The sequence below is a fragment of the Schistocerca americana genome, unplaced genomic scaffold (genome assembly GCF_021461395.2).
Source record: "Schistocerca americana isolate TAMUIC-IGC-003095 unplaced genomic scaffold, iqSchAmer2.1 HiC_scaffold_793, whole genome shotgun sequence".
Lineage (NCBI taxonomy): Eukaryota > Metazoa > Arthropoda > Insecta > Orthoptera > Acrididae > Schistocerca > Schistocerca americana.
The window spans coordinates 18,401-38,177 of NW_025726559.1; the positions used below are offsets into that span (position 1 = coordinate 18,401).

The following is a 19,777-nucleotide window of genomic DNA, read 5'->3' on the forward strand; positions in this document are numbered from 1 at the left end:
TTTATATAGAGTCATGAATATTCTTTCTTAAATTTATACTTCTTAAAACTGTAACTAAGAATTATCTCGGAAAATAAAAATCTGTTCTTATCAGCTTAATATCTGATACGTCCTGCATCGCAGGACCAGAATATTAAACTCATTTTTGGCTCATGACGGAGTGCTAGGGGCTTGCTCCACCTCTGTCGCGGGTTGGCCCGGCATTGCAGTACCGCCGGGATCGGCCCACCTAAAATTAATTAAAACACAGACTGAAATGAGTTAATATTCTGCAGTGATCAGATATTCCGCTGGTAGCAAAACTTGTTGTAGTTGTCGATTTGCCCAGTAGTTAGCTGCTTACACACCACGATTTCTTGTAATTAATTTAACATTATCTTACGTAATTTATTTATTTATTTTTTTTTTTTTTTTTGCGGTTAGCTGGACCGCTCTTGCAGCCGCATTACACTAGGCTGGTTATTTATGTGGGCACAGAAGGGTGCCTTCGGATGCCTCGTTGGCGTCACATATGGTCCGGCCACAGATAATTTTAATTAAATTTTTTGGAGTTATATCCTTAGCTCCTCGCGAACGTCGTCGTCGTCGCCGCACGCACGCAGAATGCGTGTGCACACACACACGTATGCAGTAGGCGGTGGACGATGCAAGCACTCGGCTAGGTGTAGCTCGCGCCAGCCTCGCGCCGATGTAGCTCGCGCCGCCCTGGAGCTGCTGTGGGGCGGACTCACGGCTTCTCCACTGCCCTGGCAGCTAGCGGCGTACAGATGGGAGTCGCAGTTTACTCTTGGACATGGAGGGTAGTACTGGGCTGTTGACGAGTGCTCTCGTGAATTGTCGATCCTTCCTGTTCTTGCTTTTGCGATGTTTTCGACGGTCGCCTGTTGCCATATCGGCCCGTACCACCGTTTGTCACTCCCACAAGTGGAGCGCACACGCTGCAAGCATTTAGGCCCTTCCACTGCGGTTTTTCCTTATCGCTTCTCGGCCTTTTGGCTAAGAAGCACCCCGCGGTCGGAGCGGTCCGTTGTGCTCTGTAGCGGGTCGCGAGTCGCGTTTCGTGGTCGTTTCGTTTGTTCTTGGTTTTTCCAGCGTTGATATTTTTGCGGTGAATATGTCGAACCGGTCGAACAGTATTCAATGCGTATTCGACAGAGCAGCGAGACGGCCTACGGCCTTTGAAATACAGGAATGGATATTTGGTGATCTGAAAGTACCGGAAAATGACGTCGACACCTTTCAACTGGATTTTGTCTTATTCTCGTTATTCGTGAAATTTCTCGACCAGGAGAAATACGAAAAGTATGGCCTGGCACTCGCGGGCGAACATCCGTTCCGCTACTTCGATGGAACTGTCGGAACAGTGCATATAGTGCCATCTGGCTTTGGGATACGGACTGTGCGGGTATTTAACGTACCCCCTGAGTGTCCCAATGACGTAATCGGCCGTGTCCTGTCGCGGTATGGCACGGTGCTCAGCATCACGAATGAGAAGTGGGGCAGTGCCTACCGTTTCCAGGGCAACAGCGGCGTTCGTAGTGTCCGCATGGACCTCCGCCAGCACATCCCGTCGTATATCAATGTTGCGAGTACCAGGGCCCAGGTCACCTATATTGGGCAACCGCAGACTTGCTCCCTTTGTCAATCGACGGAGCATCTCCGCGTGGACTGCCCGCGCCGGCGTCCTGTGCAACTGCCGCGGGAACGCACTGCTGGTACCGACCTTGTGCCTCTCCTCAGCGAGGTAGTGGCGGGCGCTGCCCACCGTCCCGCTGAGCGACCTGACGTGTCCCCCCCGCCAGAAGCAGCGCAACCGGCACCCCGTGCACCGGCTGACATACCCGTCCCGGACCAGACGCCCGTTGTGGCGGTACCGCCGGCGGCGTCTGATGTGCCTGCTACGGCGAGTGATGTGGTCGCTGTAGAACAGATGGAGGTCGTTCTTCCTACCCCGCCCCTCCCGGCAGATGACGCTAAGTCCCCCCGCCGTCGTCATCGACGCAAGAAGGCGAACCCGGACCAGCCGGCGGAGGAAGCGGACGGTTTACGTCCCCCTGAGAGCGGCAGTGAGGCTGACTCTCAGGCCTCCTCAGTTTCCCGCTCTGTTTCCGCTGACCGCTCGGGCGGTATGCGGCAAACTGCTCGGCAACTAGAGGCTCTTATCTGTTCCTCGCGAGATCGGGGAGCGATCCCTGCAAAACGGAAACATGACCAGGGTAGCGACCAGCCCATGCAGCGTACTCGCACCCTTTCACATCCTACTGTGTCCGACCCGTCTGCGCCGCCTGGCTTAGACTATCCTGCCGATGGGGGAGGCCTGAACTGGGCTGACGACGAGGGCGATGACATGCGTGATTGAGTGGGTCTTTCCCCACATGAGCTGCTTGGTATTTGTTTCTCACATCCGGGGTGATATCGCTGGGTTCTGGTGTGGATGTTTCCACACCTGCTTCCCTACGGCCGTGACCCTATCTGCCGTTGTCTCCTCTGTGTTGCTCTCCCATGCCTGCCTTTGACCGTCCGCCGGGAGCCCTCTCCCTTTTAACGATCAATATCAATTCCATCTCCAACCCGGTCAAACTTCGATCTCTAAAGGACTTTCTCCGCCTTGGTGCGTTTGATGTGGTCTTTCTCCAGGAGGTTTGTGCCCCTTTTCTATCTGACCTTGCTGGTTATGAGGCACTGTATAACATCGACCCTGACGCCCGGCGGGGTACTGCTTTGCTCTACCGCTCAGAGTTTACTCCATCCCACGTTACCACGCTACCCAACGGTCGCGTTCTTGCATGTATCCTTCAAGATGTCCTTTTTCTAAATGTCTATGCTCCTTCCGGTGCTAACCACAGGCATGACAGAACAACACTTTTTCAGTCTGATCTCCCCCCTTTCTTAGCAGCTCGTCGCCCTATCGTCTTTGGCGGAGACTTCAACTGTGTGGTTGCCGAAGTTGATCAGGTCCCGACGCCTATGCGGTGTGAAGCGCTCGCTTCACTCCTTCAGGCGGCTGACCTTACTGACACGTGGCGCCACTTCCATCCCGCCTACACGCAATTTACCCACATCTATCCCACTGGAGCCAGCCGTATTGATCGTGTTTATGTCTCGGCTGATTTGACTCCCGCCCTTTGTGCCGTCCAAGTCATACCCGTGGCCTTTAGTGACCACTGTGCGTACTTGTGTTCCTTGCGTATCGCGGGTCCCGTCCCGGTTCCTCGTGGCACCTCTTGGAAGATGAATACCCTTCATCTATCCCTGCCCGAACTTCGTGCTCTCGTCACGAAAACGTGGCAGGATTGTCTCGTGGACACTTCCCGGTACCCTACCACGGTGGTTTGGTGGCTCCGCTGTGCGAAGCCCCGGCTGCGACGTGTTATCCGGCAATATAGTCGCGACGTCGCCCACTGGAAACGTAGCACGTTGGCCTTCTATCAGCAGTGTCTCACTGACGCCCTGACTCTTCCTGCTGATAGGTACGATCAGCTCCACATGCGCCTCAACAAAATTAAGGCGCAAATCCTTCGCTTCTCTCGGGAGAAAGCCGATGGTATGGTGGTGCGGTGTCGTTCTGCATCCCTGATTGAAGGCGAGGAGCCATCCATTTATCACCTTGCCTCTGAACGAACTCGTGCCAAGAAGAACACCATTCTGCGCCTTAAGACAGACGATGGTGCGCGTATCACGGACAACCGTGACGTCCTCCAACACCTGACGGACCATTTCACGCACCTCTTCCAGGATGTTGAGGTCGACGTCGCCGCCCAACGTGCACTTGTCAGTGGGGTGCCAACTTCTTTGGATCGTCATGACCGCGGCTCTTTAACCGAGCCCCTGACACTCGCTGACCTCACATCTGTCCTCCGTGCCTGTCCGGGACGCAAGTCACCTGGCCCCGACGGTCTCCCTTATGAGTTCTACCAACAATTTTGGGACCTGCTCGGCGACCGTTTCTGCAAAATGTGCGAGGAGATTTTTGCTGGATGCGACTTACCCGCCGACTTTTTATCTGGACGTATTGCCCTTATTCCAAAGGTGACTGGTCACTGTCGAGCTCAAGACCTGCGTCCTATCACTGTCCTTAACACTGACTATAAGTTGGTGGCACGATGCGTGGCCTCTCGTCTCAAACAGGCGATGACTAAGGTTCTTTGCCCCACTCAATCCTGTGGCGTTTCGCGTCGGAACATCTTCACCGCCGCTTCCCTGTACCGCGATGTTGTCTTCCTCACCGCTGACACTCGCACTCCGGCTGCCATTCTTTCCTTGGACTTCGCCGGTGCCTTTGACAGGGTCTCGCACCCTTACCTGCTGGGCGTTATGTCGCGGATGGGTTTTGGGGAGCGCTTCATACGCATCATCCGGCACTTCTTGGATGGGGCGAATTCCACTATCGTGGTGAACGGTTGCCGGTCGCGCCCCATTCCCATCAGGCGGTCAGTTCGACAGGGGTGTCCCTTGTCGATGTATTTGTTTGCCTTAGCGCTGGACCCCTTGCTGCGTGACATTGGCCGGTTGGTCGACGGTGTCGCTCTCCCAGGCGTCACCTTCCGCTGTGCAGCCTACGCCGATGACGTTGGTGTGTTCGTTGCTAACGCCAGGGACATCGATTCCGTTCGCCGCGTTCTCGACATTTATGAACGGGCCTCCGGTGCTCAGTTAAATCCCAACAAGACCGTGTTGCTTCCGCTAGGGCCACGATCATTGACCGTCGAACGCCCCTGGTACCGCGTTGTGGGGGAACAGCGTATCTTGGGTCTTGAGGTGACTGCCTGTCCGCAGCGTATGTTAACCCTCACGTGGCGGCGGCTTCTCACACGCATCAGGGGCCTTTGCGTGAGCCACGCTGATCGACGGCTCGACCTCCATCAACGCATCCAGCTGATTAATGGTTATCTCCTCTCACGGGCATGGTATGTCGCCCAACTCCTTACGCTGCCGAAGCAGATCGGCCGAGCCATCTCGCAAGCAGTATACTGGCTCTTGTGGCGGCATGCGCTGTTCAAGGTTGATGCGCTGACCTGTACGTTGCCGAAGGCCGATGGCGGCCTCGGCCTCATTGAATTTTCCCGGAAATGTGCGGCCCTTCTGATACACCGTGTCACCGCTTTGCGCGAAGCCGACCCCGGTGGGACTACAGCGGTCCTCTTCGACCGTTATCGTCCACACTCGGCGCGTGCACCGGTCTGTTTGACGCATATTCCGTTCCGGCTGACGACGGTCAGAGACTATTACTTCCACCGCAGTTATGTCCTCCCAGTGGCCACTGACAAGGCAAGCACGTCGAAGCGCCTTTACCAGGCACTCCTAGGCCAGCCCACGCCACATAAATTAGAGGACAGACGACCGTCGGTCATCTGGCGCCAAGTTTGGGCTAATATTAACAACTCAGCCCTTCCCACCGCAGTTTCGGCGCTATGGTACCGTGTAGTCAACAATTTAATCCCCACTAACCATCGCCTGGCGGCCATCCGCCTACGACCCTCGGCTGCTTGCGGCCGCTGTGGTGACGTTGACACCAGGGAGCATCGCCTCCTCTGCCCCCACGTCACAGAAGTGTGGGCCCTTGCACGTGTGCTCATAGCGCTGATCGGTGGGACGACGCCAGCAAATGTGTCCACCGACTGGTTCCTTACACCTGATCTTCAAACACAACCCCGACCAAGACGTAACGCAATGGTGTGGCTCTTGGGCCACACCATTTTCACGATCTACGACCTTTCCCTCGCCGATGCTGTCTCTTTCATGGACTACCTGTGGAGCCAGCATCGCGTGGCGGAATCTGCTCGAAACTATACGACCACTTTTGCCCGGTATTTGAAAGTTGCAATGATCCATGGATATCAAACGGTGTTCCAGGTTGCCTAGGGCGCCTTGTCCAGGCATTGCCTAGGATTGCCCCTGGTTTTTTTTGCACCAATCTCTGACTTGACTCACCCCAGATTCGCAATTGGAACAATTATTGCAAAAACTTTATTGGAAAAATAGGAATCACGCAATCAATCTTAGAAGCTTATTCCTTAGTTAATTCTCTAGGCGATGGGATTATCTCGCCAGTTTCATTTTCACTTGTGTGTGCTGCCGTCCCTGTTTTTAATTTCCTTTCATTTCTATCTTTCTTTCTTTCTTCCTTTTTGGTCTCAACTCACTATTTCTTCACACCTGCAGAGCGAGGTGTCTTTCTGAGTCAAGTGTCGTCGCCCATTGCGGCATAGCAGAATATGCCCCTCACTTTTAATTTCGTTCCTGGCAACAAGTCTTGCTACTCAATGCACCCTGTGCGTGCTGCGTCGACACTCTAGGATGGCGGCATTTTTGGAGAGGACAAGGTAGGGCTGTAGGGGAGGAAGGAGGCCCAAAAAAAAAAAAAAAAAAAAAAAAAAAAAAAAAAAAAGAAAAAAAAAAAAAAAAAAAAAAAAAAAAAAAAAAAAAAAAGTGTAGTATCTGTTCTTATCAGCTTAATATCTGATACGTCCTGCATCGCAGGACCAGAATATTAAACTCATTTTTGGCTCATGACGGAGTGCTAGGGGCTTGCTCCACCTCTGTCGCGGGTTGGCCCGGCATTGCAGTACCGCCGGGATCGGCCCACCTAAAATTAATTAAAACACAGACTGAAATGAGTTAATATTCTGCAGTGATCAGATATTCCGCTGGTAGCAAAACTTGTTGTAGTTGTCGATTTGCCCAGTAGTTAGCTGCTTACACACCACGATTTCTTGTAATTAATTTAACATTATCTTACGTAATTTATTTATTTATTTTTTTTTTTTTTTTTGCGGTTAGCTGGACCGCTCTTGCAGCCGCATTACACTAGGCTGGTTATTTATGTGGGCACAGAAGGGTGCCTTCGGATGCCTCGTTGGCGTCACATATGGTCCGGCCACAGATAATTTTAATTAAATTTTTTGGAGTTATATCCTTAGCTCCTCGCGAACGTCGTCGTCGTCGCCGCACGCACGCAGAATGCGTGTGCACACACACACGTATGCAGTAGGCGGTGGACGATGCAAGCACTCGGCTAGGTGTAGCTCGCGCCAGCCTCGCGCCGATGTAGCTCGCGCCGCCCTGGAGCTGCTGTGGGGCGGACTCACGGCTTCTCCACTGCCCTGGCAGCTAGCGGCGTACAGATGGGAGTCGCAGTTTACTCTTGGACATGGAGGGTAGTACTGGGCTGTTGACGAGTGCTCTCGTGAATTGTCGATCCTTCCTGTTCTTGCTTTTGCGATGTTTTCGACGGTCGCCTGTTGCCATATCGGCCCGTACCACCGTTTGTCACTCCCACAAGTGGAGCGCACACGCTGCAAGCATTTAGGCCCTTCCACTGCGGTTTTTCCTTATCGCTTCTCGGCCTTTTGGCTAAGAAGCACCCCGCGGTCGGAGCGGTCCGTTGTGCTCTGTAGCGGGTCGCGAGTCGCGTTTCGTGGTCGTTTCGTTTGTTCTTGGTTTTTCCAGCGTTGATATTTTTGCGGTGAATATGTCGAACCGGTCGAACAGTATTCAATGCGTATTCGACAGAGCAGCGAGACGGCCTACGGCCTTTGAAATACAGGAATGGATATTTGGTGATCTGAAAGTACCGGAAAATGACGTCGACACCTTTCAACTGGATTTTGTCTTATTCTCGTTATTCGTGAAATTTCTCGACCAGGAGAAATACGAAAAGTATGGCCTGGCACTCGCGGGCGAACATCCGTTCCGCTACTTCGATGGAACTGTCGGAACAGTGCATATAGTGCCATCTGGCTTTGGGATACGGACTGTGCGGGTATTTAACGTACCCCCTGAGTGTCCCAATGACGTAATCGGCCGTGTCCTGTCGCGGTATGGCACGGTGCTCAGCATCACGAATGAGAAGTGGGGCAGTGCCTACCGTTTCCAGGGCAACAGCGGCGTTCGTAGTGTCCGCATGGACCTCCGCCAGCACATCCCGTCGTATATCAATGTTGCGAGTACCAGGGCCCAGGTCACCTATATTGGGCAACCGCAGACTTGCTCCCTTTGTCAATCGACGGAGCATCTCCGCGTGGACTGCCCGCGCCGGCGTCCTGTGCAACTGCCGCGGGAACGCACTGCTGGTACCGACCTTGTGCCTCTCCTCAGCGAGGTAGTGGCGGGCGCTGCCCACCGTCCCGCTGAGCGACCTGACGTGTCCCCCCCGCCAGAAGCAGCGCAACCGGCACCCCGTGCACCGGCTGACATACCCGTCCCGGACCAGACGCCCGTTGTGGCGGTACCGCCGGCGGCGTCTGATGTGCCTGCTACGGCGAGTGATGTGGTCGCTGTAGAACAGATGGAGGTCGTTCTTCCTACCCCGCCCCTCCCGGCAGATGACGCTAAGTCCCCCCGCCGTCGTCATCGACGCAAGAAGGCGAACCCGGACCAGCCGGCGGAGGAAGCGGACGGTTTACGTCCCCCTGAGAGCGGCAGTGAGGCTGACTCTCAGGCCTCCTCAGTTTCCCGCTCTGTTTCCGCTGACCGCTCGGGCGGTATGCGGCAAACTGCTCGGCAACTAGAGGCTCTTATCTGTTCCTCGCGAGATCGGGGAGCGATCCCTGCAAAACGGAAACATGACCAGGGTAGCGACCAGCCCATGCAGCGTACTCGCACCCTTTCACATCCTACTGTGTCCGACCCGTCTGCGCCGCCTGGCTTAGACTATCCTGCCGATGGGGGAGGCCTGAACTGGGCTGACGACGAGGGCGATGACATGCGTGATTGAGTGGGTCTTTCCCCACATGAGCTGCTTGGTATTTGTTTCTCACATCCGGGGTGATATCGCTGGGTTCTGGTGTGGATGTTTCCACACCTGCTTCCCTACGGCCGTGACCCTATCTGCCGTTGTCTCCTCTGTGTTGCTCTCCCATGCCTGCCTTTGACCGTCCGCCGGGAGCCCTCTCCCTTTTAACGATCAATATCAATTCCATCTCCAACCCGGTCAAACTTCGATCTCTAAAGGACTTTCTCCGCCTTGGTGCGTTTGATGTGGTCTTTCTCCAGGAGGTTTGTGCCCCTTTTCTATCTGACCTTGCTGGTTATGAGGCACTGTATAACATCGACCCTGACGCCCGGCGGGGTACTGCTTTGCTCTACCGCTCAGAGTTTACTCCATCCCACGTTACCACGCTACCCAACGGTCGCGTTCTTGCATGTATCCTTCAAGATGTCCTTTTTCTAAATGTCTATGCTCCTTCCGGTGCTAACCACAGGCATGACAGAACAACACTTTTTCAGTCTGATCTCCCCCCTTTCTTAGCAGCTCGTCGCCCTATCGTCTTTGGCGGAGACTTCAACTGTGTGGTTGCCGAAGTTGATCAGGTCCCGACGCCTATGCGGTGTGAAGCGCTCGCTTCACTCCTTCAGGCGGCTGACCTTACTGACACGTGGCGCCACTTCCATCCCGCCTACACGCAATTTACCCACATCTATCCCACTGGAGCCAGCCGTATTGATCGTGTTTATGTCTCGGCTGATTTGACTCCCGCCCTTTGTGCCGTCCAAGTCATACCCGTGGCCTTTAGTGACCACTGTGCGTACTTGTGTTCCTTGCGTATCGCGGGTCCCGTCCCGGTTCCTCGTGGCACCTCTTGGAAGATGAATACCCTTCATCTATCCCTGCCCGAACTTCGTGCTCTCGTCACGAAAACGTGGCAGGATTGTCTCGTGGACACTTCCCGGTACCCTACCACGGTGGTTTGGTGGCTCCGCTGTGCGAAGCCCCGGCTGCGACGTGTTATCCGGCAATATAGTCGCGACGTCGCCCACTGGAAACGTAGCACGTTGGCCTTCTATCAGCAGTGTCTCACTGACGCCCTGACTCTTCCTGCTGATAGGTACGATCAGCTCCACATGCGCCTCAACAAAATTAAGGCGCAAATCCTTCGCTTCTCTCGGGAGAAAGCCGATGGTATGGTGGTGCGGTGTCGTTCTGCATCCCTGATTGAAGGCGAGGAGCCATCCATTTATCACCTTGCCTCTGAACGAACTCGTGCCAAGAAGAACACCATTCTGCGCCTTAAGACAGACGATGGTGCGCGTATCACGGACAACCGTGACGTCCTCCAACACCTGACGGACCATTTCACGCACCTCTTCCAGGATGTTGAGGTCGACGTCGCCGCCCAACGTGCACTTGTCAGTGGGGTGCCAACTTCTTTGGATCGTCATGACCGCGGCTCTTTAACCGAGCCCCTGACACTCGCTGACCTCACATCTGTCCTCCGTGCCTGTCCGGGACGCAAGTCACCTGGCCCCGACGGTCTCCCTTATGAGTTCTACCAACAATTTTGGGACCTGCTCGGCGACCGTTTCTGCAAAATGTGCGAGGAGATTTTTGCTGGATGCGACTTACCCGCCGACTTTTTATCTGGACGTATTGCCCTTATTCCAAAGGTGACTGGTCACTGTCGAGCTCAAGACCTGCGTCCTATCACTGTCCTTAACACTGACTATAAGTTGGTGGCACGATGCGTGGCCTCTCGTCTCAAACAGGCGATGACTAAGGTTCTTTGCCCCACTCAATCCTGTGGCGTTTCGCGTCGGAACATCTTCACCGCCGCTTCCCTGTACCGCGATGTTGTCTTCCTCACCGCTGACACTCGCACTCCGGCTGCCATTCTTTCCTTGGACTTCGCCGGTGCCTTTGACAGGGTCTCGCACCCTTACCTGCTGGGCGTTATGTCGCGGATGGGTTTTGGGGAGCGCTTCATACGCATCATCCGGCACTTCTTGGATGGGGCGAATTCCACTATCGTGGTGAACGGTTGCCGGTCGCGCCCCATTCCCATCAGGCGGTCAGTTCGACAGGGGTGTCCCTTGTCGATGTATTTGTTTGCCTTAGCGCTGGACCCCTTGCTGCGTGACATTGGCCGGTTGGTCGACGGTGTCGCTCTCCCAGGCGTCACCTTCCGCTGTGCAGCCTACGCCGATGACGTTGGTGTGTTCGTTGCTAACGCCAGGGACATCGATTCCGTTCGCCGCGTTCTCGACATTTATGAACGGGCCTCCGGTGCTCAGTTAAATCCCAACAAGACCGTGTTGCTTCCGCTAGGGCCACGATCATTGACCGTCGAACGCCCCTGGTACCGCGTTGTGGGGGAACAGCGTATCTTGGGTCTTGAGGTGACTGCCTGTCCGCAGCGTATGTTAACCCTCACGTGGCGGCGGCTTCTCACACGCATCAGGGGCCTTTGCGTGAGCCACGCTGATCGACGGCTCGACCTCCATCAACGCATCCAGCTGATTAATGGTTATCTCCTCTCACGGGCATGGTATGTCGCCCAACTCCTTACGCTGCCGAAGCAGATCGGCCGAGCCATCTCGCAAGCAGTATACTGGCTCTTGTGGCGGCATGCGCTGTTCAAGGTTGATGCGCTGACCTGTACGTTGCCGAAGGCCGATGGCGGCCTCGGCCTCATTGAATTTTCCCGGAAATGTGCGGCCCTTCTGATACACCGTGTCACCGCTTTGCGCGAAGCCGACCCCGGTGGGACTACAGCGGTCCTCTTCGACCGTTATCGTCCACACTCGGCGCGTGCACCGGTCTGTTTGACGCATATTCCGTTCCGGCTGACGACGGTCAGAGACTATTACTTCCACCGCAGTTATGTCCTCCCAGTGGCCACTGACAAGGCAAGCACGTCGAAGCGCCTTTACCAGGCACTCCTAGGCCAGCCCACGCCACATAAATTAGAGGACAGACGACCGTCGGTCATCTGGCGCCAAGTTTGGGCTAATATTAACAACTCAGCCCTTCCCACCGCAGTTTCGGCGCTATGGTACCGTGTAGTCAACAATTTAATCCCCACTAACCATCGCCTGGCGGCCATCCGCCTACGACCCTCGGCTGCTTGCGGCCGCTGTGGTGACGTTGACACCAGGGAGCATCGCCTCCTCTGCCCCCACGTCACAGAAGTGTGGGCCCTTGCACGTGTGCTCATAGCGCTGATCGGTGGGACGACGCCAGCAAATGTGTCCACCGACTGGTTCCTTACACCTGATCTTCAAACACAACCCCGACCAAGACGTAACGCAATGGTGTGGCTCTTGGGCCACACCATTTTCACGATCTACGACCTTTCCCTCGCCGATGCTGTCTCTTTCATGGACTACCTGTGGAGCCAGCATCGCGTGGCGGAATCTGCTCGAAACTATACGACCACTTTTGCCCGGTATTTGAAAGTTGCAATGATCCATGGATATCAAACGGTGTTCCAGGTTGCCTAGGGCGCCTTGTCCAGGCATTGCCTAGGATTGCCCCTGGTTTTTTTTGCACCAATCTCTGACTTGACTCACCCCAGATTCGCAATTGGAACAATTATTGCAAAAACTTTATTGGAAAAATAGGAATCACGCAATCAATCTTAGAAGCTTATTCCTTAGTTAATTCTCTAGGCGATGGGATTATCTCGCCAGTTTCATTTTCACTTGTGTGTGCTGCCGTCCCTGTTTTTAATTTCCTTTCATTTCTATCTTTCTTTCTTTCTTCCTTTTTGGTCTCAACTCACTATTTCTTCACACCTGCAGAGCGAGGTGTCTTTCTGAGTCAAGTGTCGTCGCCCATTGCGGCATAGCAGAATATGCCCCTCACTTTTAATTTCGTTCCTGGCAACAAGTCTTGCTACTCAATGCACCCTGTGCGTGCTGCGTCGACACTCTAGGATGGCGGCATTTTTGGAGAGGACAAGGTAGGGCTGTAGGGGAGGAAGGAGGCCCAAAAAAAAAAAAAAAAAAAAAAAAAAAAAAAAAAAAAGAAAAAAAAAAAAAAAAAAAAAAAAAAAAAAAAAAAAAAAAGTGTAGTATCTGTTCTTATCAGCTTAATATCTGATACGTCCTGCATCGCAGGACCAGAATATTAAACTCATTTTTGGCTCATGACGGAGTGCTAGGGGCTTGCTCCACCTCTGTCGCGGGTTGGCCCGGCATTGCAGTACCGCCGGGATCGGCCCACCTAAAATTAATTAAAACACAGACTGAAATGAGTTAATATTCTGCAGTGATCAGATATTCCGCTGGTAGCAAAACTTGTTGTAGTTGTCGATTTGCCCAGTAGTTAGCTGCTTACACACCACGATTTCTTGTAATTAATTTAACATTATCTTACGTAATTTATTTATTTATTTTTTTTTTTTTTTTTGCGGTTAGCTGGACCGCTCTTGCAGCCGCATTACACTAGGCTGGTTATTTATGTGGGCACAGAAGGGTGCCTTCGGATGCCTCGTTGGCGTCACATATGGTCCGGCCACAGATAATTTTAATTAAATTTTTTGGAGTTATATCCTTAGCTCCTCGCGAACGTCGTCGTCGTCGCCGCACGCACGCAGAATGCGTGTGCACACACACACGTATGCAGTAGGCGGTGGACGATGCAAGCACTCGGCTAGGTGTAGCTCGCGCCAGCCTCGCGCCGATGTAGCTCGCGCCGCCCTGGAGCTGCTGTGGGGCGGACTCACGGCTTCTCCACTGCCCTGGCAGCTAGCGGCGTACAGATGGGAGTCGCAGTTTACTCTTGGACATGGAGGGTAGTACTGGGCTGTTGACGAGTGCTCTCGTGAATTGTCGATCCTTCCTGTTCTTGCTTTTGCGATGTTTTCGACGGTCGCCTGTTGCCATATCGGCCCGTACCACCGTTTGTCACTCCCACAAGTGGAGCGCACACGCTGCAAGCATTTAGGCCCTTCCACTGCGGTTTTTCCTTATCGCTTCTCGGCCTTTTGGCTAAGAAGCACCCCGCGGTCGGAGCGGTCCGTTGTGCTCTGTAGCGGGTCGCGAGTCGCGTTTCGTGGTCGTTTCGTTTGTTCTTGGTTTTTCCAGCGTTGATATTTTTGCGGTGAATATGTCGAACCGGTCGAACAGTATTCAATGCGTATTCGACAGAGCAGCGAGACGGCCTACGGCCTTTGAAATACAGGAATGGATATTTGGTGATCTGAAAGTACCGGAAAATGACGTCGACACCTTTCAACTGGATTTTGTCTTATTCTCGTTATTCGTGAAATTTCTCGACCAGGAGAAATACGAAAAGTATGGCCTGGCACTCGCGGGCGAACATCCGTTCCGCTACTTCGATGGAACTGTCGGAACAGTGCATATAGTGCCATCTGGCTTTGGGATACGGACTGTGCGGGTATTTAACGTACCCCCTGAGTGTCCCAATGACGTAATCGGCCGTGTCCTGTCGCGGTATGGCACGGTGCTCAGCATCACGAATGAGAAGTGGGGCAGTGCCTACCGTTTCCAGGGCAACAGCGGCGTTCGTAGTGTCCGCATGGACCTCCGCCAGCACATCCCGTCGTATATCAATGTTGCGAGTACCAGGGCCCAGGTCACCTATATTGGGCAACCGCAGACTTGCTCCCTTTGTCAATCGACGGAGCATCTCCGCGTGGACTGCCCGCGCCGGCGTCCTGTGCAACTGCCGCGGGAACGCACTGCTGGTACCGACCTTGTGCCTCTCCTCAGCGAGGTAGTGGCGGGCGCTGCCCACCGTCCCGCTGAGCGACCTGACGTGTCCCCCCCGCCAGAAGCAGCGCAACCGGCACCCCGTGCACCGGCTGACATACCCGTCCCGGACCAGACGCCCGTTGTGGCGGTACCGCCGGCGGCGTCTGATGTGCCTGCTACGGCGAGTGATGTGGTCGCTGTAGAACAGATGGAGGTCGTTCTTCCTACCCCGCCCCTCCCGGCAGATGACGCTAAGTCCCCCCGCCGTCGTCATCGACGCAAGAAGGCGAACCCGGACCAGCCGGCGGAGGAAGCGGACGGTTTACGTCCCCCTGAGAGCGGCAGTGAGGCTGACTCTCAGGCCTCCTCAGTTTCCCGCTCTGTTTCCGCTGACCGCTCGGGCGGTATGCGGCAAACTGCTCGGCAACTAGAGGCTCTTATCTGTTCCTCGCGAGATCGGGGAGCGATCCCTGCAAAACGGAAACATGACCAGGGTAGCGACCAGCCCATGCAGCGTACTCGCACCCTTTCACATCCTACTGTGTCCGACCCGTCTGCGCCGCCTGGCTTAGACTATCCTGCCGATGGGGGAGGCCTGAACTGGGCTGACGACGAGGGCGATGACATGCGTGATTGAGTGGGTCTTTCCCCACATGAGCTGCTTGGTATTTGTTTCTCACATCCGGGGTGATATCGCTGGGTTCTGGTGTGGATGTTTCCACACCTGCTTCCCTACGGCCGTGACCCTATCTGCCGTTGTCTCCTCTGTGTTGCTCTCCCATGCCTGCCTTTGACCGTCCGCCGGGAGCCCTCTCCCTTTTAACGATCAATATCAATTCCATCTCCAACCCGGTCAAACTTCGATCTCTAAAGGACTTTCTCCGCCTTGGTGCGTTTGATGTGGTCTTTCTCCAGGAGGTTTGTGCCCCTTTTCTATCTGACCTTGCTGGTTATGAGGCACTGTATAACATCGACCCTGACGCCCGGCGGGGTACTGCTTTGCTCTACCGCTCAGAGTTTACTCCATCCCACGTTACCACGCTACCCAACGGTCGCGTTCTTGCATGTATCCTTCAAGATGTCCTTTTTCTAAATGTCTATGCTCCTTCCGGTGCTAACCACAGGCATGACAGAACAACACTTTTTCAGTCTGATCTCCCCCCTTTCTTAGCAGCTCGTCGCCCTATCGTCTTTGGCGGAGACTTCAACTGTGTGGTTGCCGAAGTTGATCAGGTCCCGACGCCTATGCGGTGTGAAGCGCTCGCTTCACTCCTTCAGGCGGCTGACCTTACTGACACGTGGCGCCACTTCCATCCCGCCTACACGCAATTTACCCACATCTATCCCACTGGAGCCAGCCGTATTGATCGTGTTTATGTCTCGGCTGATTTGACTCCCGCCCTTTGTGCCGTCCAAGTCATACCCGTGGCCTTTAGTGACCACTGTGCGTACTTGTGTTCCTTGCGTATCGCGGGTCCCGTCCCGGTTCCTCGTGGCACCTCTTGGAAGATGAATACCCTTCATCTATCCCTGCCCGAACTTCGTGCTCTCGTCACGAAAACGTGGCAGGATTGTCTCGTGGACACTTCCCGGTACCCTACCACGGTGGTTTGGTGGCTCCGCTGTGCGAAGCCCCGGCTGCGACGTGTTATCCGGCAATATAGTCGCGACGTCGCCCACTGGAAACGTAGCACGTTGGCCTTCTATCAGCAGTGTCTCACTGACGCCCTGACTCTTCCTGCTGATAGGTACGATCAGCTCCACATGCGCCTCAACAAAATTAAGGCGCAAATCCTTCGCTTCTCTCGGGAGAAAGCCGATGGTATGGTGGTGCGGTGTCGTTCTGCATCCCTGATTGAAGGCGAGGAGCCATCCATTTATCACCTTGCCTCTGAACGAACTCGTGCCAAGAAGAACACCATTCTGCGCCTTAAGACAGACGATGGTGCGCGTATCACGGACAACCGTGACGTCCTCCAACACCTGACGGACCATTTCACGCACCTCTTCCAGGATGTTGAGGTCGACGTCGCCGCCCAACGTGCACTTGTCAGTGGGGTGCCAACTTCTTTGGATCGTCATGACCGCGGCTCTTTAACCGAGCCCCTGACACTCGCTGACCTCACATCTGTCCTCCGTGCCTGTCCGGGACGCAAGTCACCTGGCCCCGACGGTCTCCCTTATGAGTTCTACCAACAATTTTGGGACCTGCTCGGCGACCGTTTCTGCAAAATGTGCGAGGAGATTTTTGCTGGATGCGACTTACCCGCCGACTTTTTATCTGGACGTATTGCCCTTATTCCAAAGGTGACTGGTCACTGTCGAGCTCAAGACCTGCGTCCTATCACTGTCCTTAACACTGACTATAAGTTGGTGGCACGATGCGTGGCCTCTCGTCTCAAACAGGCGATGACTAAGGTTCTTTGCCCCACTCAATCCTGTGGCGTTTCGCGTCGGAACATCTTCACCGCCGCTTCCCTGTACCGCGATGTTGTCTTCCTCACCGCTGACACTCGCACTCCGGCTGCCATTCTTTCCTTGGACTTCGCCGGTGCCTTTGACAGGGTCTCGCACCCTTACCTGCTGGGCGTTATGTCGCGGATGGGTTTTGGGGAGCGCTTCATACGCATCATCCGGCACTTCTTGGATGGGGCGAATTCCACTATCGTGGTGAACGGTTGCCGGTCGCGCCCCATTCCCATCAGGCGGTCAGTTCGACAGGGGTGTCCCTTGTCGATGTATTTGTTTGCCTTAGCGCTGGACCCCTTGCTGCGTGACATTGGCCGGTTGGTCGACGGTGTCGCTCTCCCAGGCGTCACCTTCCGCTGTGCAGCCTACGCCGATGACGTTGGTGTGTTCGTTGCTAACGCCAGGGACATCGATTCCGTTCGCCGCGTTCTCGACATTTATGAACGGGCCTCCGGTGCTCAGTTAAATCCCAACAAGACCGTGTTGCTTCCGCTAGGGCCACGATCATTGACCGTCGAACGCCCCTGGTACCGCGTTGTGGGGGAACAGCGTATCTTGGGTCTTGAGGTGACTGCCTGTCCGCAGCGTATGTTAACCCTCACGTGGCGGCGGCTTCTCACACGCATCAGGGGCCTTTGCGTGAGCCACGCTGATCGACGGCTCGACCTCCATCAACGCATCCAGCTGATTAATGGTTATCTCCTCTCACGGGCATGGTATGTCGCCCAACTCCTTACGCTGCCGAAGCAGATCGGCCGAGCCATCTCGCAAGCAGTATACTGGCTCTTGTGGCGGCATGCGCTGTTCAAGGTTGATGCGCTGACCTGTACGTTGCCGAAGGCCGATGGCGGCCTCGGCCTCATTGAATTTTCCCGGAAATGTGCGGCCCTTCTGATACACCGTGTCACCGCTTTGCGCGAAGCCGACCCCGGTGGGACTACAGCGGTCCTCTTCGACCGTTATCGTCCACACTCGGCGCGTGCACCGGTCTGTTTGACGCATATTCCGTTCCGGCTGACGACGGTCAGAGACTATTACTTCCACCGCAGTTATGTCCTCCCAGTGGCCACTGACAAGGCAAGCACGTCGAAGCGCCTTTACCAGGCACTCCTAGGCCAGCCCACGCCACATAAATTAGAGGACAGACGACCGTCGGTCATCTGGCGCCAAGTTTGGGCTAATATTAACAACTCAGCCCTTCCCACCGCAGTTTCGGCGCTATGGTACCGTGTAGTCAACAATTTAATCCCCACTAACCATCGCCTGGCGGCCATCCGCCTACGACCCTCGGCTGCTTGCGGCCGCTGTGGTGACGTTGACACCAGGGAGCATCGCCTCCTCTGCCCCCACGTCACAGAAGTGTGGGCCCTTGCACGTGTGCTCATAGCGCTGATCGGTGGGACGACGCCAGCAAATGTGTCCACCGACTGGTTCCTTACACCTGATCTTCAAACACAACCCCGACCAAGACGTAACGCAATGGTGTGGCTCTTGGGCCACACCATTTTCACGATCTACGACCTTTCCCTCGCCGATGCTGTCTCTTTCATGGACTACCTGTGGAGCCAGCATCGCGTGGCGGAATCTGCTCGAAACTATACGACCACTTTTGCCCGGTATTTGAAAGTTGCAATGATCCATGGATATCAAACGGTGTTCCAGGTTGCCTAGGGCGCCTTGTCCAGGCATTGCCTAGGATTGCCCCTGGTTTTTTTTGCACCAATCTCTGACTTGACTCACCCCAGATTCGCAATTGGAACAATTATTGCAAAAACTTTATTGGAAAAATAGGAATCACGCAATCAATCTTAGAAGCTTATTCCTTAGTTAATTCTCTAGGCGATGGGATTATCTCGCCAGTTTCATTTTCACTTGTGTGTGCTGCCGTCCCTGTTTTTAATTTCCTTTCATTTCTATCTTTCTTTCTTTCTTCCTTTTTGGTCTCAACTCACTATTTCTTCACACCTGCAGAGCGAGGTGTCTTTCTGAGTCAAGTGTCGTCGCCCATTGCGGCATAGCAGAATATGCCCCTCACTTTTAATTTCGTTCCTGGCAACAAGTCTTGCTACTCAATGCACCCTGTGCGTGCTGCGTCGACACTCTAGGATGGCGGCATTTTTGGAGAGGACAAGGTAGGGCTGTAGGGGAGGAAGGAGGCCCAAAAAAAAAAAAAAAAAAAAAAAAAAAAAAAAAAAAAGAAAAAAAAAAAAAAAAAAAAAAAAAAAAAAAAAAAGTGTAGTATCTGTTCTTATCAGCTTAATATCTGATACGTCCTGCATCGCAGGACCAGAATATTAAACTCATTTTTGGCTCATGACGGAGTGCTAGGGGCTTGCTCCACCTCTGTCGCGGGTTGGCCCGGCATTGCAGTACCGCCGGGATCGGCCCACCTAAAATTAATTAAAACACAGACTGAAATGAGTTAATATTCTGCAGTGATCAGATATTCCGCTGGTAGCAAAACTTGTTGTAGTTGTCGATTTGCCCAGTAGTTAGCTGCTTACACACCACGATTTCTTGTAATTAATTTAACATTATCTTACGTAATTTATTTATTTATTTTTTTTTTTTTTTTTTGCGGTTAGCTGGACCGCTCTTGCAGCCGCATTACACTAGGCTGGTTATTTATGTGGGCACAGAAGGGTGCCTTCGGATGCCTCGTTGGCGTCACATATGGTCCGGCCACAGATAATTTTAATTAAATTTTTTGGAGTTATATCCTTAGCTCCTCGCGAACGTCGTCGTCGTCGCCGCACGCACGCAGAATGCGTGTGCACACACACACGTATGCAGTAGGCGGTGGACGATGCAAGCACTCGGCTAGGTGTAGCTCGCGCCAGCCTCGCGCCGATGTAGCTCGCGCCGCCCTGGA

General features: G+C 54.0%; 1 non-coding gene and 3 pseudogenes across 1 annotated transcript; all 4 read left to right on the top strand.

Annotated features, from left to right (window-relative positions):
• The first annotated feature begins 35 nt into the window (after window positions 1–35).
• Window positions 36–234, top strand: LOC124591020. Its single transcript, XR_006976883.1, has one exon. It is a non-coding gene; the product is annotated as a U2 spliceosomal RNA (small nuclear RNA).
• Window positions 235–6,416: 6,182 nt separating this feature from the next.
• LOC124591015 lies at window positions 6,417–6,591 on the top strand (annotated as a pseudogene).
• Window positions 6,592–12,773: 6,182 nt separating this feature from the next.
• Window positions 12,774–12,948, top strand: LOC124591016 (annotated as a pseudogene).
• A 6,177-nt stretch (window positions 12,949–19,125) lies between these two features.
• LOC124591017 lies at window positions 19,126–19,300 on the top strand (annotated as a pseudogene).
• The last annotated feature ends 477 nt before the right edge of the window (window positions 19,301–19,777 follow it).